This window comes from Schistocerca americana, chromosome X, assembly GCF_021461395.2.
Source record: "Schistocerca americana isolate TAMUIC-IGC-003095 chromosome X, iqSchAmer2.1, whole genome shotgun sequence".
In the NCBI taxonomy this organism is placed as follows: domain Eukaryota; kingdom Metazoa; phylum Arthropoda; class Insecta; order Orthoptera; family Acrididae; genus Schistocerca; species Schistocerca americana.
Genome location: NC_060130.1, coordinates 836,740,772 through 836,763,268, shown reverse-complemented (window position 1 = coordinate 836,763,268; position 22,497 = coordinate 836,740,772). Strand labels below are relative to the sequence as shown.

Sequence of the window (22,497 nt, the reverse complement as noted above, 5' to 3'; positions counted from 1 at the left end):
AAGCTTTTGCTATTAATACGTGATAATGCTTTTCTCCATGAAGTTCAAATGATGGGCTACATGCCACAAAATTGAGTATCTCTTGAATGATGCTGCTGACAGGTTTTTCAGACTACAGTCATATTGAATATGACTGTGATCCACTTCGAAACTAGGGCAGTATATCTTGCGAACTGTTTTGTTGGAAGCCTCCTGCCCTTGAGAAATGGCAATATATCACTCATTAACTCATTATTAATATTGTGAAATCTGTAGCACTCAGACTGGAAGTAGTACTGTCTGTTTGACGTGATCTCATACTGTATCAGAGGACAGAAATTATGGCTACTTCACTTTTTTTATGAATTATGCCTTTGATGAAGCAGTTGTTTCTCGTGTCTTTAAATCTGCTGAGCTCTTGCATCTGTATAAACCAACATATTGTACCATATGCATCATTATATCTTCCTATGTGTGACATCAGTACGAACAGAAAGTGTATCTGTATATAACTTTAAATACCTCGTCTGGCACCCAATTGTTTTGTACAATTGTTACAAAGCTATCATTCAGAATGAATGTTTATTCATAAATTGTTTGTTTGCAGTGTGTGATATCCTATTGCTGAGTATCCTATGGAACATAACAGCAGGGAGTTCTATGGTCATTTGAGTAATTTGATTGCCACTTGCCTTGAACCCCAGATAAATGGACAGGACACACTTAGAGTTAACTCACAACTTAAAACTTGTGCATTATTAGTAGTACATTTATATTAGAATGTTAACTGTTTGTCTGTTCTTGTATATGTGTGTATTTTCCTGCATCTTGAGAATCCTATGTGCAAGAATTTGGAGAGACTGTGACATCTTCAGCAGCTATCTTTCATACTAGCTCCTGAGCATAACATTCTGATGACAGGAAAGTCAGTGTTGCTTTTAAATGTGGGTCTCTGTGAGCTTTCTTACAGTTGTTTGTTTTAACAAATGTTAGTCAAGTAAGTCTTTTCCTTTGTGTATAGTGTTTATGTTAATATTTTACTTTATTTATAAATATTAGGTTAATAATGTAGATGTGACTTGATAAATAGTACTGCATGCATGATTCAGTATTCTTTTTTATGTCTGTTTCAGGACTCCAACCAAGAAAGGGCTTTCTGATACGGGACTTGGACTTCGCATTCATAGAACATCCTCTCAACAGAAAAGCTGCCAACAAGCCTTTTGCAATAAAAGTTTGGTGACAGTTGCATGAGTATGTATCCATTATCTAAAAGATCTTGGGCTTTCATTGTCCTAATTCTGTACTGTGTGATCACTCATCTAAACAAGGCTTAAAGATTTGTAGCACAGTTGTCACATAAAACTATGCTTAAAATTGTAACTTGAAATGCAAGCAGGTAAGTTGTGATAGCCATTTCTCGTTATCATTGCCACCCCCCCCCCCCCCCCCCCCCCCCCCCCCAAGGTGCTCGTTCTGTGTGTGCAGTTCATGACTTAAGTTAAGTAGGTAAAACCTGCAGTGTTAATGTTTCCCTGCTTGTACTGTAAACATGTCCTCATTTACTCCTTGTTTTTTTCCTAAGACTTATTCATTTTTAATTTATTATTGCTATGCCATGTATTGGGCACAGTAAGACTTAATCTTTTCATTTGCATTGATGCTCCTTAGGCTTATACCAGTCATTGTGTCTAACAGTTACAGATCAGTGTCTTCTGCGGACCCATCTGCCACTTTTTGAGTCTATTCTTCTAACATACATTCTTTCAAACAGTATTTAAATGATTGCATACAACATGCAAATATCAATTTTACTTTATTTGTGGTGCTGTTGTACAGTATGTTTTCAAGGCTCTCTACATTTTTAGACAATACATTTGTAAAAGAAATCAGCAGTCACACATTATAACATACTAGCCTCTTGGCTGTGTTGTATTTGAAGGCTGTCCACAGTCATTGCACTTGTGAATGTAAATTTCACATTTGTAACAAAAACCTGTACTACCAGAACAATTAATGTGAGTACATGTCAGAAATTCATAAATTACTTCTATTAACAAATAGAATTGCTGATCATCTAAACATTATTATAGAGTCTTACTACAGCTATTTCATTTGTATTCATAAGTATGATGGCTTTGGACACCCTGTAAATACAACATGTGCAAGAGATATGTATGGCACAATATGCGATTGTCAAATTTTGACAAACGTATTATCTAAAAATGTCCAGATACTAACAAATGGCCAAAAATTGTACAGTAGTACAACAGATAAAGTAAAACTGACATTTCCAAGCAGGATGCAATCTTTTAAACAACTTGCTGCAACCATGGACACAAGTTCAGTAAAAAGCACAAATCTGAAACAGAAGTTCTCATTTTTCAGTGCATGTGGATGTGTCAAATGTTTGGGGCCAAAATTTTATAATTGGTGGGGGATTCTAAATGGATTACTTTGGTATGTGGAAGTAACGGTCGAAAATGAATTATTGTTGTTGTTGTTGTGGTATTCAGTCTGAGACTGGTTTGATGCAGCTCTCCATGTTGCTCTATCCTGTGCAAGCTTCATCATCTCCCAGTACCTACTGCAACCTACATCCCTCTGAATCTGCTTAGTGTATTCATCTCTTGGTCACCCTCTATGATTTTTAACCTCCACGCTGCCCTCCAGTACTAAATTGGTGATCCCTTGATGCCTCAAAACGTGTCCTACCAACCGATCCCTTCTTCTAGTCAAGTTGTGCCACAAACTCCTCTTCTCCCCAATTCTGCTCAATACGTGTGAGGAGGGAAGAACTATACTGACGTGAGGTCTGGAACATGACAAGCAATGAGAATTCAGGAAGCGGACATAATTAGTCTGATACTTAACTTTAATCCATTAATGATGAACGTCGCTCTTGATGGTACATGATTCACAATATTATCTGTTCAGAATAGTAACAGAATATGGTGCTTTGCTAGGTCGTAGCAAATGACGTAGCTGAAGGGTATGCTAAACTGTCGTCTCTGCAAATGAGAGCGTTTGTAGGCAGTGAACCATTGCTAGCAAAGTCAGCTGTACAACTGGGCGAGTGCTAGGGAGTCTCTCTAGACTAGACCTGCCGTGTGGCGGTGCTCGGTCTGTGATCACTGATAGTGGCAACACGCGGGTCCGATGTATACTAACGGACCGCAGCCGATTTAAAGGCTACCACCTAGCAAGTGTGGTGTCTGGCGGTGACACCACATTAGTTATGTGATCTACCCATCTAATCTTCAGCATTCTTCTGTAGCACCACATTTCGAAAGCTTCTATTCTCTTCTTGTCCAAATTATTTATCGTCCATGCTTCAGTTCCATACATGGCTACACTCCATACAAATATTTTCAGAAACGACTTCCTGACAATTAAATCAATATTCGATGTCAACAAATTTCTCTTCTTCAGAAATGCTTTCCTTGCCATTGCCAGTCTACATTTTATATCCTCTCTACTTCGACCATCATCAGTTATTTTGCTCCCCAAATAGCAAAACTCCTTTACAACTTTAAGTGTCTCATTTCCAAATCTAATTCCCTCAGCGTGACCCGACTTAATTTGACTACATTCCATTATCCTCGTTTTGCTTTTATTGATGTCCACCTTATATCCTCCTTTCAAGACACTATCCATTCCATTCAGCTGCTCCTCCAGGTCCTTTGCTGTCTCTGACAGAATTACAATGTCATCGGCGAACCTCAACGTTTTTGTTTCTTCTCCATGGACTTTAATACCTACTCCGAATTTTTCTTTTGTTTCCTTCAGTGCTTGCTCAATATACAGATTGAATAACATCAGGGAGAGGCTACAACCCTGTCCCACTCCCTTCCCAACCACTGCTTCCCTTTCATGCCCCTCGACTCTTATAACTGCCATCTGGTTTCTGCACAAATTGTAAGTAGCCTTTCACTCCCTATATTTTACCCCTGCTACCTTCAGAATTTAAAAGAGAGGATTCCAGTCAACATTGCCAAAAGCTTTCTATAAGTCTACAAATGCTAGAAACGTAGGTGTGTCTTTCCTTAATCTATTTTGTAAGATAAGTCGTAGGGTCAGTATTGCCTCACGTGTTCCAGTCTTTCTACGGAATCCAAACTGATCTTCCCCGAGGTCGGCTTCTACTAGTTTTTCCATTCGTCTGTAAAGAATTTGCGTTAGTATTTTGCAGCCGTGACTTAGCAAACTGATAGTTCTGTAATTTTCACATCTGTCAACACCTAATTTCTTTGGGATTGGAATTATTATATTCTTCTTGAAGTCTGAAGGAATTTTGCCTGTCTCATACATCTTGCTCACCAGATGGTAGAGTTTTGTCAGGACTGGCTCTCCCAAGGCTGTCAGTAGTTCTAATGGAATGTTGTCTACTCCTGGGGCCTTGTTTCGACTCAGGTCTTTCAGTGCTCTGTCAAACTCTTCACGCAGTATCATATCTCCCATTTCACCTTCATCTACATCCTCTTCCATTTTCATAATATTGTCCTCGAGTACATCGCCCTTGTATAGACCCTCTATATACGCCTTCCACCTTTCTGCTTTCCCTTCTTTGCTTAGAACTGGGTTTCCATCTGAGCTCTTGATATTCATGCAAGTGGTTCTCTTTCCTCCAAAGGTCTCTTTAATTTTCCTGTAGGCAGTATCTATCTTACCACTGGTGAGATAAGCCTCTATATCCTTACATGCGTCCTCTAGCCATCCCTGCTTAGCCATTTTGCACTTCCTGTCAATTTCATTTTTGAGACATTTGTATTCCTTTTTGTCTATTTCATTTAGTGAATTTTTATATTTTCTCCTTTCATCAATTAAATTCAATATGAATATGTTGTTATTTTTTTTATATAAGTAACTTGCCAGTGCAGCAACAGATAAAGCTTCTAGTAACTCTTCAGTGGCAATCAGTAGTTTCAGTACAGTTACAGCAGCAATGAATATGATTTTGATGCACTATCTCAAATATTGCAATTGACTGCTATACAATGACGCAAGCTACCAAGACCCTTCCAACCAGTTCCTTTACCCTTTTTAGTGGGGTTTCATTCTTGCAACAACTAAATGTAAACCAATGGTATAAAATCTGTAGACGTGAGGTCCAGCAATTGTGCTGGATATGAATATAACCTCCACTTCAAACCAAGATTGAGAGTATTTGCATTAAGGTTTTCACGGGTATTAATATTGACATGGAATGCTGTACTGTCATGATGAAACCACATCCTCTTGTGAACAAGAAGTGTTACTGTCTGCAATAAAAGTGGCTGCACATCTTGAATCAACATCTGGAAATGAGCACCATTCAAACAGGGTGGCAGCACATGAGGTGAGGTACTGTTTTTGACATTATAAAATTGCAGCCCATGAGCTTAAGAAAATCATTGCTGATGATAAAAGAAGAATTTGTCAGACAGGTTTTCTTCACACTAGATATTGTGGCTGTTGAAAATGTGTTCATGGTAAAACCATGAACACATGAAAACCATGAAGCAACCAGGCCTCATCCTGAACCATGAAAACTGTAGGAATTTCAGCAGCGCAGTACTGAGTTAGATAATGCATTGATAGAATTGAACTCTGCATTCAAAATTAGTTGCTGCTCCACTTCTCACTGTATTCTTTGAACTGTGTATTTCATGGGCCAGTTGATGGTTGCTTATTGATAAATCCTCTCACACGTGATCCAACACACCACCACCTTCTCTGCTTCTGATGTGGCAAAAATTCTTGTGAAGATATGTAGCCAGCTTTCTGTGGCCTGAACTGTCCAGTTTCTCATAATCTATACTCTGCAAGCTACCTTACAGTTTGTGATGAAAAGTACTTTTGGTACCACTATCATTCTCCCAACCTCTCTCGCTCCCTTGCTGCCCCTACCTTTTCACTGTTCCATTTGCGAATGGTGAGTGGGAAGAACAAAAGTTGGTAATCTATGGGTGAGATTTCAATTGTAACATTTCTCATCATGGTCTTTTTGGGAGACAGATGTGGCACCCACCTGGAGCTCACAGATTTTTCGTTAGTTCGTGCATGGTGCCCACAGGGTCTTGGGCTATTGCAGCCCATTCTTCCTTCCCAGGCTGTTTTTCCTTTCCTGTGCCCTCCGTCCCCATCCTCACTCCTTCCTGGCTGTGTCGTCCTTCCCCACAGTTGGTCTTCTTACTTATTCAACTTGGCTATCCATCTGGTTTCCTGTATTCTTTGCAATGTTGTTTCCCTTGCCTTTTCTTTTTCATCCTTCGGTTTTGGCATTTTTGGTCCCCCTTTGTTGTTTGAGTTCCACTTGTAAATTTTCTCTCTGTAGTGAGAGCCATTTGGGGAAGAACTCCCTCCCTAGCATCCACAGCATGGATTCCTCTGCCCCCTTCCTTCCCCTCTTCCTTTCCTCCTGTAGGCCCCCTCAGTGCTGCTAGGTGGCAAGCACATGCAGCCAGTTCTTGTGGTGGGGCTCTTATGTGCCCATCTGGCTGAGCCCCCTAATAACACAGGGGTCACACTTGTGATAACTGAGCTGTTGCCTCACCATGTATGCCTTGGAGTGGTAGCTTGTCATTCTGTAGATTGGTACCCCCGGCAATGGGCACTGTGCCGGATGGCCCTTGCTGTGTCTGGGTGGTGCCCATGGGAAGAGCCCATGTTCGGAGTAGATGGTATCAGGGTGGATGCTTTGCATATGAAATGTATCAAGCTCCAGAAATCTGGCTGTTCTTCTATGGGCATCTCTTTGGTTGATACCAGATAATTGAATACTGCTTCTTGTGACCCTATGTGAATACTGCTTCTTGTGACCCTATGGCTTTCCCTTCCCTGGCTACACCCTGGGAGGTGGGCCAATATTGCCAGCTTGGGGTGAAACACTTTCCCCACCACCTGGTCTGTACTAGGATGGACGAGGACACATTCACTACCACAAAGCTGTTACTTTTTGTGGAAAATATCAAAAGTTTGGCAAAGTGGAGTTTTTCAGTGAGATACAGTTGGGTTCCTTGTTGATCAAAACTATTTCTGATGCTCAATCTGCAGTCATTTGTGCTTACGATAATCGTGGAGAGGTTTCAGTGTCTTTTACACATCACCAGTCTTTGAATATGGTGAATATGGTTCAGGGACTGATTTTTCATAGGTACCTCATCCTCTATACTGATGAGGAGCTCCTGGCCAATCTTCAATGGAGGGGCATTCATTTTGTTCAGTGTGTGTAGAAAGGTCATAAGGATGATTGCACAAATACAGGTGCCTTTCTCTTGGCTTTTGAGAGAGATACCCTCCTGGAGAAGGTCAAGGTTATGGATTTTTCTGTGACCTGAAGCCGTATGTCCCACCACCCATGATGTATTTTCGGTGCTTACATTACGGGCACATCTTCCCGCTATGTGGTGAATGCAGACACCCACCCCATGTGGGGTGCCCTTGTGTACCACCACCCGTGTGTGTGTTAATTGTCAGAATCGTCACTATCCACGCTCACCAGACTGCCCAGGTTATAGGAAAGAAAAGACGTTACAAGAGTGTAAGTCCCTTGATCCTTTCAACTTACACTGAGGCTTGTCAGAAATATCACTGACTTCATCCTGTGTTGATGACTTCTACTTTTACCTCTGTTACATCCTTTCCCCCTCATTCTTCCTTACCCCAGTCCCGTCAGCCTCTTGTCTCCCCCTCCCCTACAATTCCCATGCCCTCCTCTCCATGTGCAGCTCCCTCCTCCCTGGCCAAACAAATGTCGACCTTCTTTGGCACCTGTCAGTGATGTAGCTTTCTCCTGAGACCTGACGTCACCCCCATCCTCATTGGTTCTGGGTGATGACCATGTGTGATTGGCTTCAGCCTGTTCACCTCCCATTTAGATACCGACTGTGTGCTTATTAAGTGGAACTGTAATTGATACTACCGTTATCTTCCAGAGTTGCTATCCCTTATTACCTTTCACTTGGCACTTTATGTTGTCCTCCAGGAATCTCATTTTACTGATGCTCCCTCACTAACCCTTTGTGGTTCCTTGCTTTGTTGGAAGTGGGTTGGCCCTTTGAGGGCTTCTTCTGGCGTTTGCACATTGGTCCATATGGATATTCTTAGCACATGGTTCCCACTTCATACCACATCGGAAGTAGATGCCATCTGGGTCCACGTGGACTCTGCAGTCACAGTGTGCATTCTGTATTTCCCTCCTGACAGGCCACCTATATCTGCTGCCGTAACTGCCTTCCTTCAGCAACTCCCCCCTCCCTTCCTCTCCCTAGAGAATTTTAATGCCCATCACCCTTTGTGGGACAGTGATTTTTTTCATATAGTTGTGTCATGTGGACCACAACCTGTGCCTTCTTAATGATGGTTCTCCTACTCATTTTAGTGCACAAATGGCACTTTCTCTGCCATTGCTATTTCACTCTCTTAACCTCCCTGTCTTGCTTCCTTACACTGGTGAAAATGTGATGATCTCTGTGATAGTGACCACTGCCCATTGATTCTCTCATTCCATTCCCACCTTCTGATGACCAGGTTAATCCTGCTGGGCTTTCCATCATGCTGATTGACTTCTATATATCTCCCAGCTCACATTTACACAGTCTTTGCCAGGTTGTATTGATGAGGTCATATGCGATCTATCCGATAAGATAATCTGCACTGTTGGAATTGCCATTCCCAGCTTGGCAGGTCTCATTCACCATTGGCTGGTTCTGTGGTGGAGCATGGTCATTGCCACTGCTATCTGTGATCGTCATCATGCCTTGTAACATCCTGCATAGCACCTGTCCTCTGCTGGTCTTATTGCCTTTAAACATCTTCACTCCAAAGCTCTTCACTTAATCAAACAGGACAAGTGAGTGTGTTGGGAGTGTTTTATCTTATCTGTAGGTTATTCTGTCCCTTCATCACAGGTGTGGGCTACACTCTGCACTCTCCAAGGTTGTCAGAAGCAGTCTTCCATTCTGGGGCTTGCCCTTCCAGGTGATCTTTGTTCAGATCCATCAGTTCTCACAGAAAATCTCGCGACTCATTTTGTGACAGCATCAGTGTATGCTTCCTATCTAGCTGCCTTCCTCATCCATAAAAGTTTTACCCCTTATCAGGTGGAATCCTACAGTGAACCAATTACTGACTGGGAGCTTCTTCTGGCCCTCTCTTCTTTCCGCAATTCAGCCTCTAGCCCAGATTTTGTCAGTAGCCAGTTGCTTAAACACCTCAGTCTTCCATGATGACAGTACCTCCTCCAGGTGTTTAATTGTATTTCGTTCAAAGGCATTTCTCCACCCTCAACTGAGAGACAGTACTGTGGTTCCTGTCCTTAAGGTTGGGAAGAATCCATCATCCCTTGATTGTTACTGGCCAGTCAGCCTGACCAGTGTCCACTGAATTTACTAGGATGGGTGATGGCTTCTCGGCTCAATTGGGTGCTTGAGTCTCGGGACCTTTTATCTCCTTACTGGCATGGCTTTTGGGAGGGACAGTCTCTGATTGATCATATGCTTCGATAGGGAATGGCAGTTTGGCAGGCCTTTTCTCAGTGCTGTTATCTTGTTGCAGTTTTCTTCAGTCTTTGTAAGTCCTATGACACAGTTTGTCTCCCTCACATCCTCCTGATGCTCCATTAATGGTATCTTAGGTGCCCCCTACCTCCCCTCCCCCTACCCCCTGATTATTATTCACCACTTCCTGTGCCACCAGTTGTTCAGAGTCTGGGTTGGCACTGTTCTCAGCTCTCTGCAGACCCAGGAGAATGGCACTGCACAGGGCTCCTTCTTAAGTGTCCTTTTTCTCATCACTGTTAATGGACTTGTGGCCTCTGCCACACCTTAGTCGCCCCTACTCTGTATGTGGATGATTTCTGTATTTGGGCTAGCTCCCACTCGGTGGCCTCTGTGAAATGATAGCTGGAGGTTGCCATCCAGCGTGCTTCTATATGGACCCTCTTGCGTGGTTTTCAGTCCGCTCCTCTTCAGTCAAGGATGGTACATTTCTGTCACCATACTATGGTCTATCCTGATCTGGAGCTCTAGCTCAACCTCCAACCCCTGACTGTGGTCCTCCAGTTCCATTTCTTGGCTCTTCTTTTTGACAACAAGCTTACGTGGTTGTCCAATATCTGTCATCTGAAGGTTGGCTCAGGTGTCCTTCGCTTCCTTGCCCACACCTCTTCGGGTTCAGATTGTTTGACCCTTCTCCACCTTTACTGGGTATTAGTTCTCTCTCATCTGGACTATGGTTGCCAAATTCATTGGTCAACTGGCCCTTCGATGCTGCTCCTCTTGGACCCAGTTCATCATCCCAGTATTCATTTAGCCACTAGTGCATTTCGTGCTCTGGCATCCCCCCACTTTTAATTCAGCAGCCCCAGCTTCTGGTCTCCTATGCCATCACTATCCACTCTTCCTTAGCCACCCCTCCTTTTCTATTCTTTTTGGCTATCACCTGTCCACTGCCGCCCTTGAGTGGGTTTACCGGTTGGGCTCTGCCTCGCATTTGTCTGCCGTGACTTCCATGTCATTTCCTTATCCTTTTTCCCATGTTCTCTCCTGACCCACCCCCTTCCCCGCCCTTAGGTTAGTTCCTTGATCCCAGTTTCGGATGTATTTCTTGCAGGTCCCAAAAGCCTCCATCACTCCAATGGTGTTCTGAACGCTCTTACAGGAGCTTCAGAATTCCATTGTTTTTTACACCCATTGCTCTAAATCCAATGATCATGTGGGATATGCCTTCACATCTTCTGTTGGCACAGAACGCCATCTCTTGCCTGCCGCATGTGGGGTGCTATTGTATAACATTCATGTCTCCATAACATTTTCTTGCAGTATTCCAGAAACTGCTTTTACATCTGGAGTATGTCATATTAAAAATGATATATTTCATTGTATCTGCTAGGATGTGGTGAAACCATTCACAAACCTGGGATGGTCTTTGGTTAGCTCATAGCTTGTTCACTGAATGACAATTCATAACTGTATCGAATGTCTATCAAAAATCAAGGTACATGGCTCCAACTGGGATGTGGTTGTATATGGCAAATATGCCAGCTGAGGTTTACAAGATCTCTGCTGTCAGAATCCATGCTGATTCATACAGAGCAGATTTTAGTATTCCATAATTCAGCAGACTGAAGCAGTGATGTAGGCCAACAATTATGTGACTAAGCAAAATGGCACGCTGATAGACATTGGCTTCACATTTTGGAGGATGGCAGTTCAAATCTGCTTCTTGTCATCCAAATTTATATTTTCTGTTCTTTCTGTAAACTGCTTTGTCAGAATGGTTCCTTGGAAAAGGACATAGATTGGTATCTCTCCGCCCCCCCCCCCCCCCTTCCCATTCCCTAATTTGAACTCATGTTTTTTCTTAATTTGGATGGGATTTAAAATACTAGTAATCTTCCTTATAATTACGTTTATCTGTCTTATGACATCTCTTGAAATTGAGAAAGACCTGTGTTTTATTCTGATCACTTGGTTCAATGAGTCGCTCCAGTGATAAAGGAAAAACTGCTGCTAGAAGGGAAGCAAGTTCTTTCACATAATCTTTATAGAAACCACACAGGTGGGTCATCTGGGCCAGTTGCCAGTCTACAGTTCAGCGATTTTTCTATTCCTTGACCCTTCAGAGGACTCGCTCTTGGTCGCGCGTGGGCACATGTGTGTGTGTGTGTGTGTGTGTGTGCGCGCGTGGGAGGGGGCAAACACACGGTCCCAAGCTATTGCATCATCTGCTTCCATTCTTGTGCTGCAATTTCCCATCTCCAACTATTCTTATTTCTCTGTTTTTCTCATGGTGGGGGCCTTTGATGTTGACCTGGCTATTTCCGTAGATTCTACTTTCTTTCATCAATGTCTTCATTCATTTCCCACATATCACATTTTAAGTGAAGGACTTTTGGTCCCTTTCTGGGGTTGACCTCCATTTTCAAACATTTTTTTTTTGTACTGTGGATCATATGATGAAGATTGCTGTAGATAGCTCCTACTGACTGCAGTTTTGATGACCTTTTAGATTAGATTAGATTAGATTAGATTAATACTAGTTCCATGGATCATGAATACGATATTTCGTAATGATGTGGAACGAGTCGAATTTTCCAATGCATGACATAATTAGGTTAATTTAACAACATACTTAAGTTAATATAACAACTTTATTTTTTTGTGTTTTTTTGTTTTTCTTTATTTTTTATTTTTATTTTTTATTTTATTTTTTTATTTTTTTAATATTTTTGTTTTTTTTTTCTTTTTTTTCTTAATTTATATCTAAAAATTCCTCTATGGAGTAGAAGGAGTTGTCATTCAGAAATTCTTTTAATTTCTCCTTAAATACTTGTTGGTTATCTGTCAGACTTTTGATACTATTTGGTAAGTGACCAAAGACTTTAGTGCCAGTATAATTCACCCCTTTCTGTGCCAAAGTTAGATTTAATCTTGAATAGTGAAGATCGTCCTTTCTCCTAGTATTGTAGTTATGCACACTGCTATTACTTTTGAATTGGGTTTGGTTGTTAATAACAAATTTCATAAGAGAGTATATATACTGAGAAGCTACTGTGAATATCCCTAGATCCTTAAATAAATGTCTGCAGGAAGATCTTGGGTGGACTCCAGCTATTATTCTGATTACACGCTTTTGTGCAATAAATAATTTATTCCTCAGTGATGAATTACCCCAAAATATTATGCCATATGAAAGCAATGAGTGAAAATAGGCGTAGTAAGCTAATTTACTAAGATGTTTATCACCAAAATTTGCAATGACCCTTATTGCATAAGTAGCTGAACTCAAACGTTTCAGCAGATCATCAATGTGTTTCTTCCAATTTAATCTCTCATCAATGGACATACCTAAAAATTTGGAATATTCTACCTTAGCTATATGCTTCTGATTAAGGTCTATATTTATTAATGGCGTCATACCATTCACTGTACGGAACTGTATGTACTGTGTCTTATCAAAATTCAGAGAGAGTCCATTTACAAGGAACCACTTAGTAATTTTCTGAAAGACAGTATTGACAATTTCATCAGTTAATTCTTGTTTCTCAGGTGTGATTACTATACTTGTATCATCAGCGAAGAGAACTAACTTTGCCTCTTCATGAATATAGAATGGCAAGTCATTAATATATAATAAGAACAACAAAGGACCCAAGACTGACCCTTGTGGAACCCCATTCTTGATAGTCCCCCAGTTTGAGGAATGTGCTGATCTTTGCATGTTACGAGAACTACTTATTTCAACTTTCTGCACTCTTCCAGTTAGGTACGAATTAAACCATTTGTGCACTGTCCCACTCATGCCACAATACTTGAGCTTGTGTAGCAGAATTTCATGATTTACACAATCAAAAGCCTTTGAGAGATCACAAAAAATCCCAATGGGTGGTGTTCGGTTATTCAGATCATTCAAAATTTGACTGGTGAAAGCATATATGGCATTTTCTGTTGAAAAACCTTTCTGGAAACCAAACTGACATTTCGTTAGTACTTCATTTTTACAGATATGTGAAGCTACTCTTGAATACATTACTTTCTCAAAAATTTTGGATAAAGCTGTTAGAAGGGAGATTGGACGGTAATTGTTGACATCAGATCTATCCCCCTTTTTATGCAAAGGTATAACAATAGCATATTTCAGTCTATCAGGGAAAATGCCCTGTTCCAGAGAGCTATTACACAGGTGGCTGAGAATCTTACTTATCTGTTGAGAACAAGCTTTTAGTATTTTGCTGGAAATGCCATCGATTCCATGTGAGTTTTTGCTTTTAAGCAAGTTTATTATTTTCCTAATTTCAGAGGGAGAAGTGGGTGAGATTTCAATTGTATCAAATTGCATAGGTATGGCCTCTTCCATTAACAGCCTAGCATCTTCTAATGAACACCTGGATCCTACTATATCCACAACATTTAGAAAATGATTATTAAAAATATTTGAAACTTCTGACTTTTTGTTCGTAAAGTTTTCATTCAATTTGATGGTAATACTGTCTTCCTCTGCTCTTGGTTGACCTGTTTCTCTTTTAATAATATTCCAAATTGTTTTAATTTTATTATCAGAGTTGCTGATTTCAGACATGATACACATACTCCTGGATTTTTTAATAACTTTTCTTAATATAACACAGTAGTTTTTATAATTTTTGATAGTTTCTGGGTCACTACTCTTTCTTGCTGTCAGATACATTTCCCTTTTCCAGTTACAAGATATTTTTATACCCTTAGTAAGCCATGGTTTGTTAGAAGGTTTCTTACGAGTATATTTAACTATTTTCTTGGGGAAGCAGTTTTCAAATGCATTTACAAAAATGTCATGAAATAAATTATATTTTAAATTGGCATCAGGTTCACGGTACACCTCATCCCGGTCTAACTGCTGTAGGCTTTCCCTGAAATTTGCAATTGTTAAATTGTTGACTGAACGTACTACTTTGGAGGACTGTTTAGTATTGCTGAATGGAGCTATGTCATATATTGTAACTAGCTGTGCACCATGATCGGAAAGACCATTCTCAACAGGCTGAGCATTTATCTGGTTAAACTTATCTTGGTCTATAAAGAAGTTATCTATCAGTGAGCTGCTATCCTTTACCACCCGAGTAGGAAAATCAATAACGGGTGTCAAATTGAAAGAACCGAGTAATACTTCAAGGTCATTTTTCCTATTACCCTCTTTCAGAGAATCTACATTGAAGTCCCCACAAATAATAATTTGCTTCCCCCTGTCTGACAGATAGCACAACAAGGAGTCCAAATTTTTCAGCAATAGATGAAAATTTCCTGATGGGGACCTATATACAGTTACAATTATAAATGTGCCTTTATTTAATTTAAGCTCACAGGCACATGCTTCTATATGTTTCTCTACACAAAACTTTTTTGTTTCTATACTTTTTGCACAATGATAACTTTTGACATATATGGCAACTCCTCCTTTCTCCATATTTTCTCTCATTACATGTGCAGAGAGCTTATAACCACTTACATTTACCTTATCCATATCAGTAACAATGTGATGCTCAGACAGGCATAGTATATCTATTTCATTCTCAGCTTCTAAATCTTCCAAACAAACCAGAAGCTCATTTACTTTATTCTTTAAACTCCCAATATTTTGATGAAATATACTTACATTATTTTTAATTATACTTTTATGAGAACCTTTCCTTATTCTAACATTTGCAGTACTCTCCTGTCTGAGTTTCTCATTGTGCTTAGGCCTAGTTCCTATACCAGTGGTCACATGGTGTTCAGAGAGGCAGATTATGTCAATTGGGTTGGGTGACGTTAGTTCATCAATGCAATTACCTAGGAGTGAGATACAACTTGGTGGAGATAAAATTTCTGGTGATTGGTGAAAATTTATAATTGATAGCTGTGATTGGTGATCCAATGTGCTAGAATTGTGCTGTTGAATTTCTTTCCTAAACTGAAGATTTGTTTCAATCCTGACCTCTCATAGAACTTGACATCTTTCTGTCTTACCTATCCTAAAAAAGGTGCTGCTCCAACACCTGTAACCACTGGTATTTTACCATTCATGGCAGTGCCTCCCCCCCTTAAATTTCCTGCTATTACCCCAGCCAGTTTCCCCTTCCCTTTCCTGTTGAGATGTAGGCCATGCCTGGTATAGTCCCACCTACTGAGATAATCATCAGGAACCACACCAATATGAGCCCCCGCACCCGACACAAGCAGCCGTTCCAACTCCAAATTAACTCTCCCAACAGAAGAGTTCAAATGAGGCCGGTCATGGCGTCTCAGGACAGATACAAATTCAACATTGGTGTGTCTCGATGCCGACGCAATCTTTACCAGGTCACACTCTATACTGTACCCAGGATCTCTGTTGATGCTGTTCCCTGGCCCTCCCACAATAACCACAGTGTCTTCCCTGGTAAATCCTTTACAGAGTGAACCTAAATCCTCTGTCACCTGATCCAGACTAGCACTTGGTTTGAAAAAATTTGTGACCTGGTATTCTGGTCCTAATTCCTCCTGCAGAAGTTGGCCTACACCTCTGGCATGAGAACTGCCTAACAACAAAACTTTCTTCCTTTTCGATGACTTTCCTACATTCTTTTTCAATTTCCTATTGAAAGTTTGTTGTGTCCTGTCTACACCTACCTCTGCTTGAGGCTCATCAGTTTCTAACTGAAGCAACAGGTCAAACTTATTTTTGACATTCACCACAAAACTGTCAGACTTAGTTCTAGGCCTGTTCCTTCTGCTACCTGTTGCCACTTCCCACCTCTCTTTGCCCTTCTCCCTCCTTAACCTGTCCAGATCTTCCCTAGCCTGATCTAGCTCAGCCTGAAGGGCAGCAATTTTCCCCTCCTGTTCCACTATCTTCCTATCTCTGCTGCAAATCCTACATAACCACTGATGAGCCTGATCCACTTTCCCAACACCCACGCTACTGCAGTCCCCCCAGTGAAAAAAACTACTGCATCCATCACACCAAACCCCGGAACTAACAATTCTACGGCAAGTCAGGCACTTCTCACTCATGGCAAAAAATAATACTTTAGCTAGAATAAATCAATTAAATTACCGAAAATCAAAAAAAGACGTTACAAGAATTAAGCCTATTCACAAATGTATATAAGCAAGTTTCTGATTTAAAATTCCGCTGGTTTTCTGAGATATGTATTAAAACAACGGAGGTATACGCTATTTATTATATATTTCACTCGATGGAATGAAAAAAGGGCAATTAAATGAGATACTTTAACTTTGATTCTCCAAAAACGTTACGAGAATAGGCCTATAAACAAATGTATATAGGCAAGTTTCTGATATAAAGTTACGCTGTTTTTCTGAAATCTGTATTAAAACAGTGAAGTTATGCGCTATTTACGGTATTTTACTTATTTGTTACCGAGAAACTAGTTAAATTACCTTGAAACAAGAAACAAACACGTTTACAAAATTTAAGCCTAAGCACGACTTCGCGAAGTTACGATCTTTTCGTGTTTTCTGAAAAAATACGCAAATAAAAGTCAAACCTTTAACGGCAAGACTAAACGATACACTAATGCACGTATTTAATTTGTTGTCAGCGTTAAACTAAATTACATTTCTGTCTAAATCACTTAACGTTCTGGAAATGGTTTCTGGCGTCACTTACTCGGCGGCCATCTTGGAACATTCATACAATATCTGCATAGACCCATATATGCAATTAAAAGCCAATTCAGTAGCCAATCAGACATGTGGGGTTGTTACATACCCTTCCAGTAGACCCCACTGACAACACAGTGATCATGCTTCAGAAGTATGAGCTGCTAGCTTCCCATGCATGCCAAGGAGTAGATGCCTGTCTTGCTGGGGCATCAGGTCTCTTGGAAACAGCCTTTGTGAGAACTGTGAGTTGTGGTTTATTTGTTTCATAACATGCATAACCTAAATCATTTGATTTAGATACAAGAGAGACATCAGATTATGGTAAAATTCCACCATAAATAAAGAACAGTTGATGTTAACAAACAGCATCATAATCTTAATACAACTTTGTTATACATACAATAAAATCAAGCACTTACTTACCCCTCAGTGCTCAAATTATGATTTCATCCTCTATGAATTCTTCTATAGAATAGTAGCATTACTCCCACAGAATCTGCTGTAGCCTCGTGTTTAAAATTTCTGGCTTCATATTAAATGTGTTTTTGCTCATTAACTTGTTATATGTCATCCCCATATACTGTTGAGTCCATGCATATACTTTCAACTGGTGTGTGGGTGGCATACAGTTATGTTTATTTCTTGTGTTTTATGTGTGGTTAAAATGATCCTCCTCACATAATTTTTGTCTGCTGTGTAGGAAGATCATAATTTTGTAAACATACATGGAGGGAACAGTTAGGATTTGTAGTTTCCAAAATAATGGGGAACAAGACTATTTGCTGTGCAGTACAGTTCACATCTATTGGATAATTTTCTTTTGCAGTTTCAGTGTTAGAGATACACCACTTGAACTTCCCCAGAAAATTATCCCATATCTGATGACAGATTCAAAATAACTATGATAAGCAATTTTGTGTGAGCCAGTGGAATTTGCTAGTATTTGCATTGCAAATGCAAAACTGCATAGTTTATTTGATAGGAAGTCAGTATGTGAATTCAAGCTTAAGTTCTTGTCCACATTTAGTCCCAGGAATTTAATCTTGTTAACTTCTTTTATAGGCTGATTGTTATGTTGTATTTTAAGTTCCACACATTTGGAATGTTTGGTTTTGAAATGTAGCATAAATGTTTTTGCAATGTTCAGTTTCAACCCATTTAACTGGAACCAGTTTTCTGAGATATACAGTGTGTTTATGATGGAGCTCAGAATTTTTTCTGCATCATTATCTTCAATTAAAACAGAAGTATTGTCTGCAAACGGAACTGTTGGAGAATTTATATTTATAAAATTACAATGAAATGCAGACCTTAAGCTTCTTACAGGTGTTAATAAATATGAATGAATGGGGACAATTGAAAATGTGTGCCCCAACTGGGACTTGAACCCAGGTTCTCATGCTTACATGGCAGACGCTATATCCGACTCAGCCACCAAGGACACAGAGGCTAGTGTGACTGCAGGGATTTACCTCTGGCACACTCCCCATGAGATTCACACTTCCAACTTTGTCTACACACTACAGTTGTAGTGCCCCTGCCCACTATACATATTACTGGCAGCAATCAATCTACTGATTCCCGTAAGAGTCCGGGCAATGTGAGTGCATCTGCACTGAAGAAGATCATTGGCCAGTAAGCCTTATCTATATATGAAGTGGTATCTGTTCTTTCGGACATGTCCGAAAGAACAGATACCATCTTCATATATTTATATTTATAGGTCAGATGACCTTTGTTGCAGCTGGGAGCTGCCTGTGTGGAGAGCCCTTGATAGGAGCAGATGGCACCAAGTTAGATATTTTACACATGAAACATATCAAATTGAATGAACACAGTGGCTGTTCTGATTTAGCCATCTCAGCAGACAGATCTCAATGTTTCATCATGGATGGTTACTGTTGTGGGTTGGCAGGAGAGCCAACACCAGGTTACTAGAGGAAGCCGAAAGGCACGCGTTTTAGCTCACGCAGGCTGGCGTGAGGTCGGGAACAGGACAAGGAAATTATACTTTAGAAAAAACGGACGTAGCTGGTGGAATACTTAACTTTAATCCATTAATGGTGAACGTCGCTCTTGACAGTACATGTTTTACAGTATCAATAGTAACTGGTAATGGTGCCTTGCTAGGTCGTAGCAAATGACATAGCTGAAGGCTATGCTAACTATCGTCTCGGCAAATGAAAGTGTATTTTGTCAGTGAACCTTCGCTAGTAAAGTCGGTTGTACAACTGGAGCGAGTGCTAGGAAGTCTCTCTCGACCTGCCGTGTAGCGGCGCTCAGTCTGCAATCACTGATAGTGGCAACACGCGGGTCCGACGTATACTAACGGACTGCGGCCAATTTAAAGGCTACCACCTAGCAAGTGTGGTGTCTGGCAGTGACACCACAGTTACAGCTAAACTGCTTCCCCTATCGTGGCAACCGTATGGGAAGAGATCCAATCCAGACAGTTAGAAGTGAAACAATTTACTGAATACCTATTGTGCAATAGAACATTTGGAGATACTTTTATGGTGACAAGACCATTATTTTTTGTGGAACACATAGAGGACAATATTTGAGCAGCTGACTCATTGGGGAAAATGTGGAATGGATCATCATTGATTAAGGCCACCTTTGCTGCACAATCGCAAGCTCTTACAGTGTATGAATGACTTTTGGTTTACTAGCATCTGTTGCGTGCATAAAACTTTGAATATGGTTCAAGGAGCTATCTTTCTCAGAGACCTTACACTACAGATAAACAAGGAGCTTCGAGCTAATCTCAAACAGTGAGATGTACATTTTGTCTGACATGTACAAAAAGGTCCCAGAAATAACTGCATAGGTACGGGAGATTTCCTCTTAGCCTATGAAGGAAATGTACTGCCAGAAAAAGTAAATTAGAGCATACAGGAGTAACATGAAATCTTGTATCCTCGGTCGTACATCATCCCGCTACACAACAGACACGAACTGCAGAAGCTGTCAATGATCACTCCACAAAGATTGCCCTTGTGAAGAAGCACTTTCGTGTGTTAGTTATACTGAACACCACCCTCAACATTCATCAGTTGTCCAGTATTTGAAGAAGAAAACAAAGTACAAGAATATATATCTCTCGATCTCCTGTCATACACAGACATCAGAAAATAAGTGCATGCATCAGGTTGTCATGATGACCAGTTACACAAAATTCACTAGTGTCAGCATTTATACTTCAGTTTGTTGTGAACCATCTTTGGGAACCAGTTTCCAAACCCAGCCAGAGCAGCAGTTTCCTCCACCAGCATCCACTGGTGACAGGGCTCCATCTTGGGACCCATCTTTGGAAACACACACATCACAGTCCTAACACTAGCCAGTGGCTGAAGGAATTGTAACCTGTAGGTCCTAGGGCTGCCCACTCTTCATCTGTCCCCACATCTACACTTAGTAGACCTGCACAATAACCAAAAGTTAAGAAAGAGAAGAAGAAGTATTGGGAGAAGGCTACTCCAAAGACATTTTAGGCCCCTGACCATCATACCAAAGTCCAGCCTTCAGGAACCCAGCACTTGGACATTGGTGCACAGTTCCTGGTTTTGGGTCTTTCCTTTGATAAAAAGCTGATTTGGCTGCCCTAAATTCATCAACTAAAGACTATCTCTGCCACAACATGGCTCCTGGACTGGACAACGTGCACAGCCAAATGCCTCAGCACTTATTGGTGGCCTGCCAGTGTCATATACTTGCCCCATTCAACCATCTCTCCAGTGAGGGAGAATTCCCTCCCCAGTGACGAGAAAGTGTCATTGTTTCAGTTTTATAATAGGGTAAACCACTTCTTCAGATGGACAGCTATCATCCGATTTGTTTAACAAGTGCCTTCTGCAAGTTACTTGAATGTATGGTGAGTTGATGACTGTATTCGATCCTTGAATCCTGTGACCTTTTGGCTTTGACACAGGGTGGTGTTCACAGGCTGTTCTCCTTCAAATAATTTAGTCCACCAGGCATCTGCTATCCAAACGGCTTTTGCTCACCATCAACACTTTGTTGCTGTATTCTTTGATCTGCATAAAACTTATTATTGCCACCACATCCTTGCCACCTGCGTTCCTTTTCATACGGATGCACAAATTTCTATCACCTTTTGCCTGTCAACATTTGCATGCTCTTTTTTGAACTGAGAGCATTTTCCAAATTTGATTATTAAACCATGGAAGGCCCTTTCCATCCTTAATCCATTTGTTTATCACACGTATCTCTAGAGTGCAATTTACACTTAGCTTAAACTTTGCTCATGATCCCTCTGCATCTATCATACTGGAGCTAAACGATGTCCATTCATTTGTCTAAGTGTGATGCTATCAGCTGCTTATCTGCTTTTTCTAGCATAAACACTGTCCTGATTTCCTGACAGTACTTTTTGATTTTAGTGAACATCATTGCAATGATGGCATCATTATTACTAATCCCTTTTTCTATATTATGGTCAATCCAATTTGTAGCTAAAAGGTCTAAAATATTTCCATTCTGTGTGGGTTGTCTAACTAGTTATTCAAGGCAGTTTTCAGAAAATGTCTTCAGAAGTGCTTCACAAGACTGTCTGTCTGTACCATGTGCTGTGAATCCATAGATGTTCCAGTCTATACTTGGTAGGTTAAACTCGTTTCCAACTAATTTTGCATGGTCAGGGTATTGCAGCAGTACTGACCATAGACATTCCTTGAATGACTAAAACTGTCAGAGTGGAATCAGGTTGCTGCAAAAACATCCAATAATTAACATCATTTAACCTGGACCTGTTACATGCATCCAGATAAGTCTGATGTCACACAAAATTAAAGTGACTACAGCTCACATGAAATGTGGTACAGGTTACATGAAATGTGGATTCACAAATATTCTTCTGTGAATAAATAATGGTGAAGTGGTATCATATGAAGAGCACTGTGAAACAAAAGTGCCTATCTACCTTTATTGGTAGGGGTATCCAGGAAACTGAGGCACAGACTTGTAGTGTGTGGCAATGCTCCACTGGTAAGGCAACAGGAATATACACCCCCTTGCCATTTCTCAACTGTAGACACAACTGTGCTGCCACACTGGCCAGGTAACCAGTAGAGATGAGAAATGAGCTTTGTATACACAATTAAACTGACTATTGGGTTCTACGACTTCATCTCTGAACTCACTATCTCCATTCACTCAGAGTCTCAACTTGCGGGTTTTGGCCACTGACCATTTAAATGAAAACTCATCACTTGAGTCTGTTGTTTCTGCTATGTGCATGATGTCTGTGTATCCTTAAGTTAATTCTTCTGTTGCTTCAACAACCTGTTTATCAAGAAGCATATAAAAGGTGTGATAAAAAAATTCAAAAATTTTCACGTTTCTGAGGAACTATTTGTCTATAGTAAATACCTGTAGGTAACTGATAATC

The 22,497-nt window shown here is 40.5% G+C and overlaps 1 protein-coding gene across 5 annotated transcripts in view; it reads left to right on the top strand.

The window, feature by feature from the left end:
* The window catches only part of LOC124555709, a 411,411-nt gene that overhangs the window by 125,231 nt on the left and 263,683 nt on the right, over window positions 1-22,497 (top strand). For all 5 annotated transcript variants that reach the window (XM_047129715.1, XM_047129717.1, XM_047129716.1 and 2 more), the window contains exon 2: window positions 1,113-1,233. The gene's annotated coding sequence lies outside the window, so the exon portion shown is untranslated. The remainder of the gene's footprint in view (window positions 1-1,112; window positions 1,234-22,497) is intronic.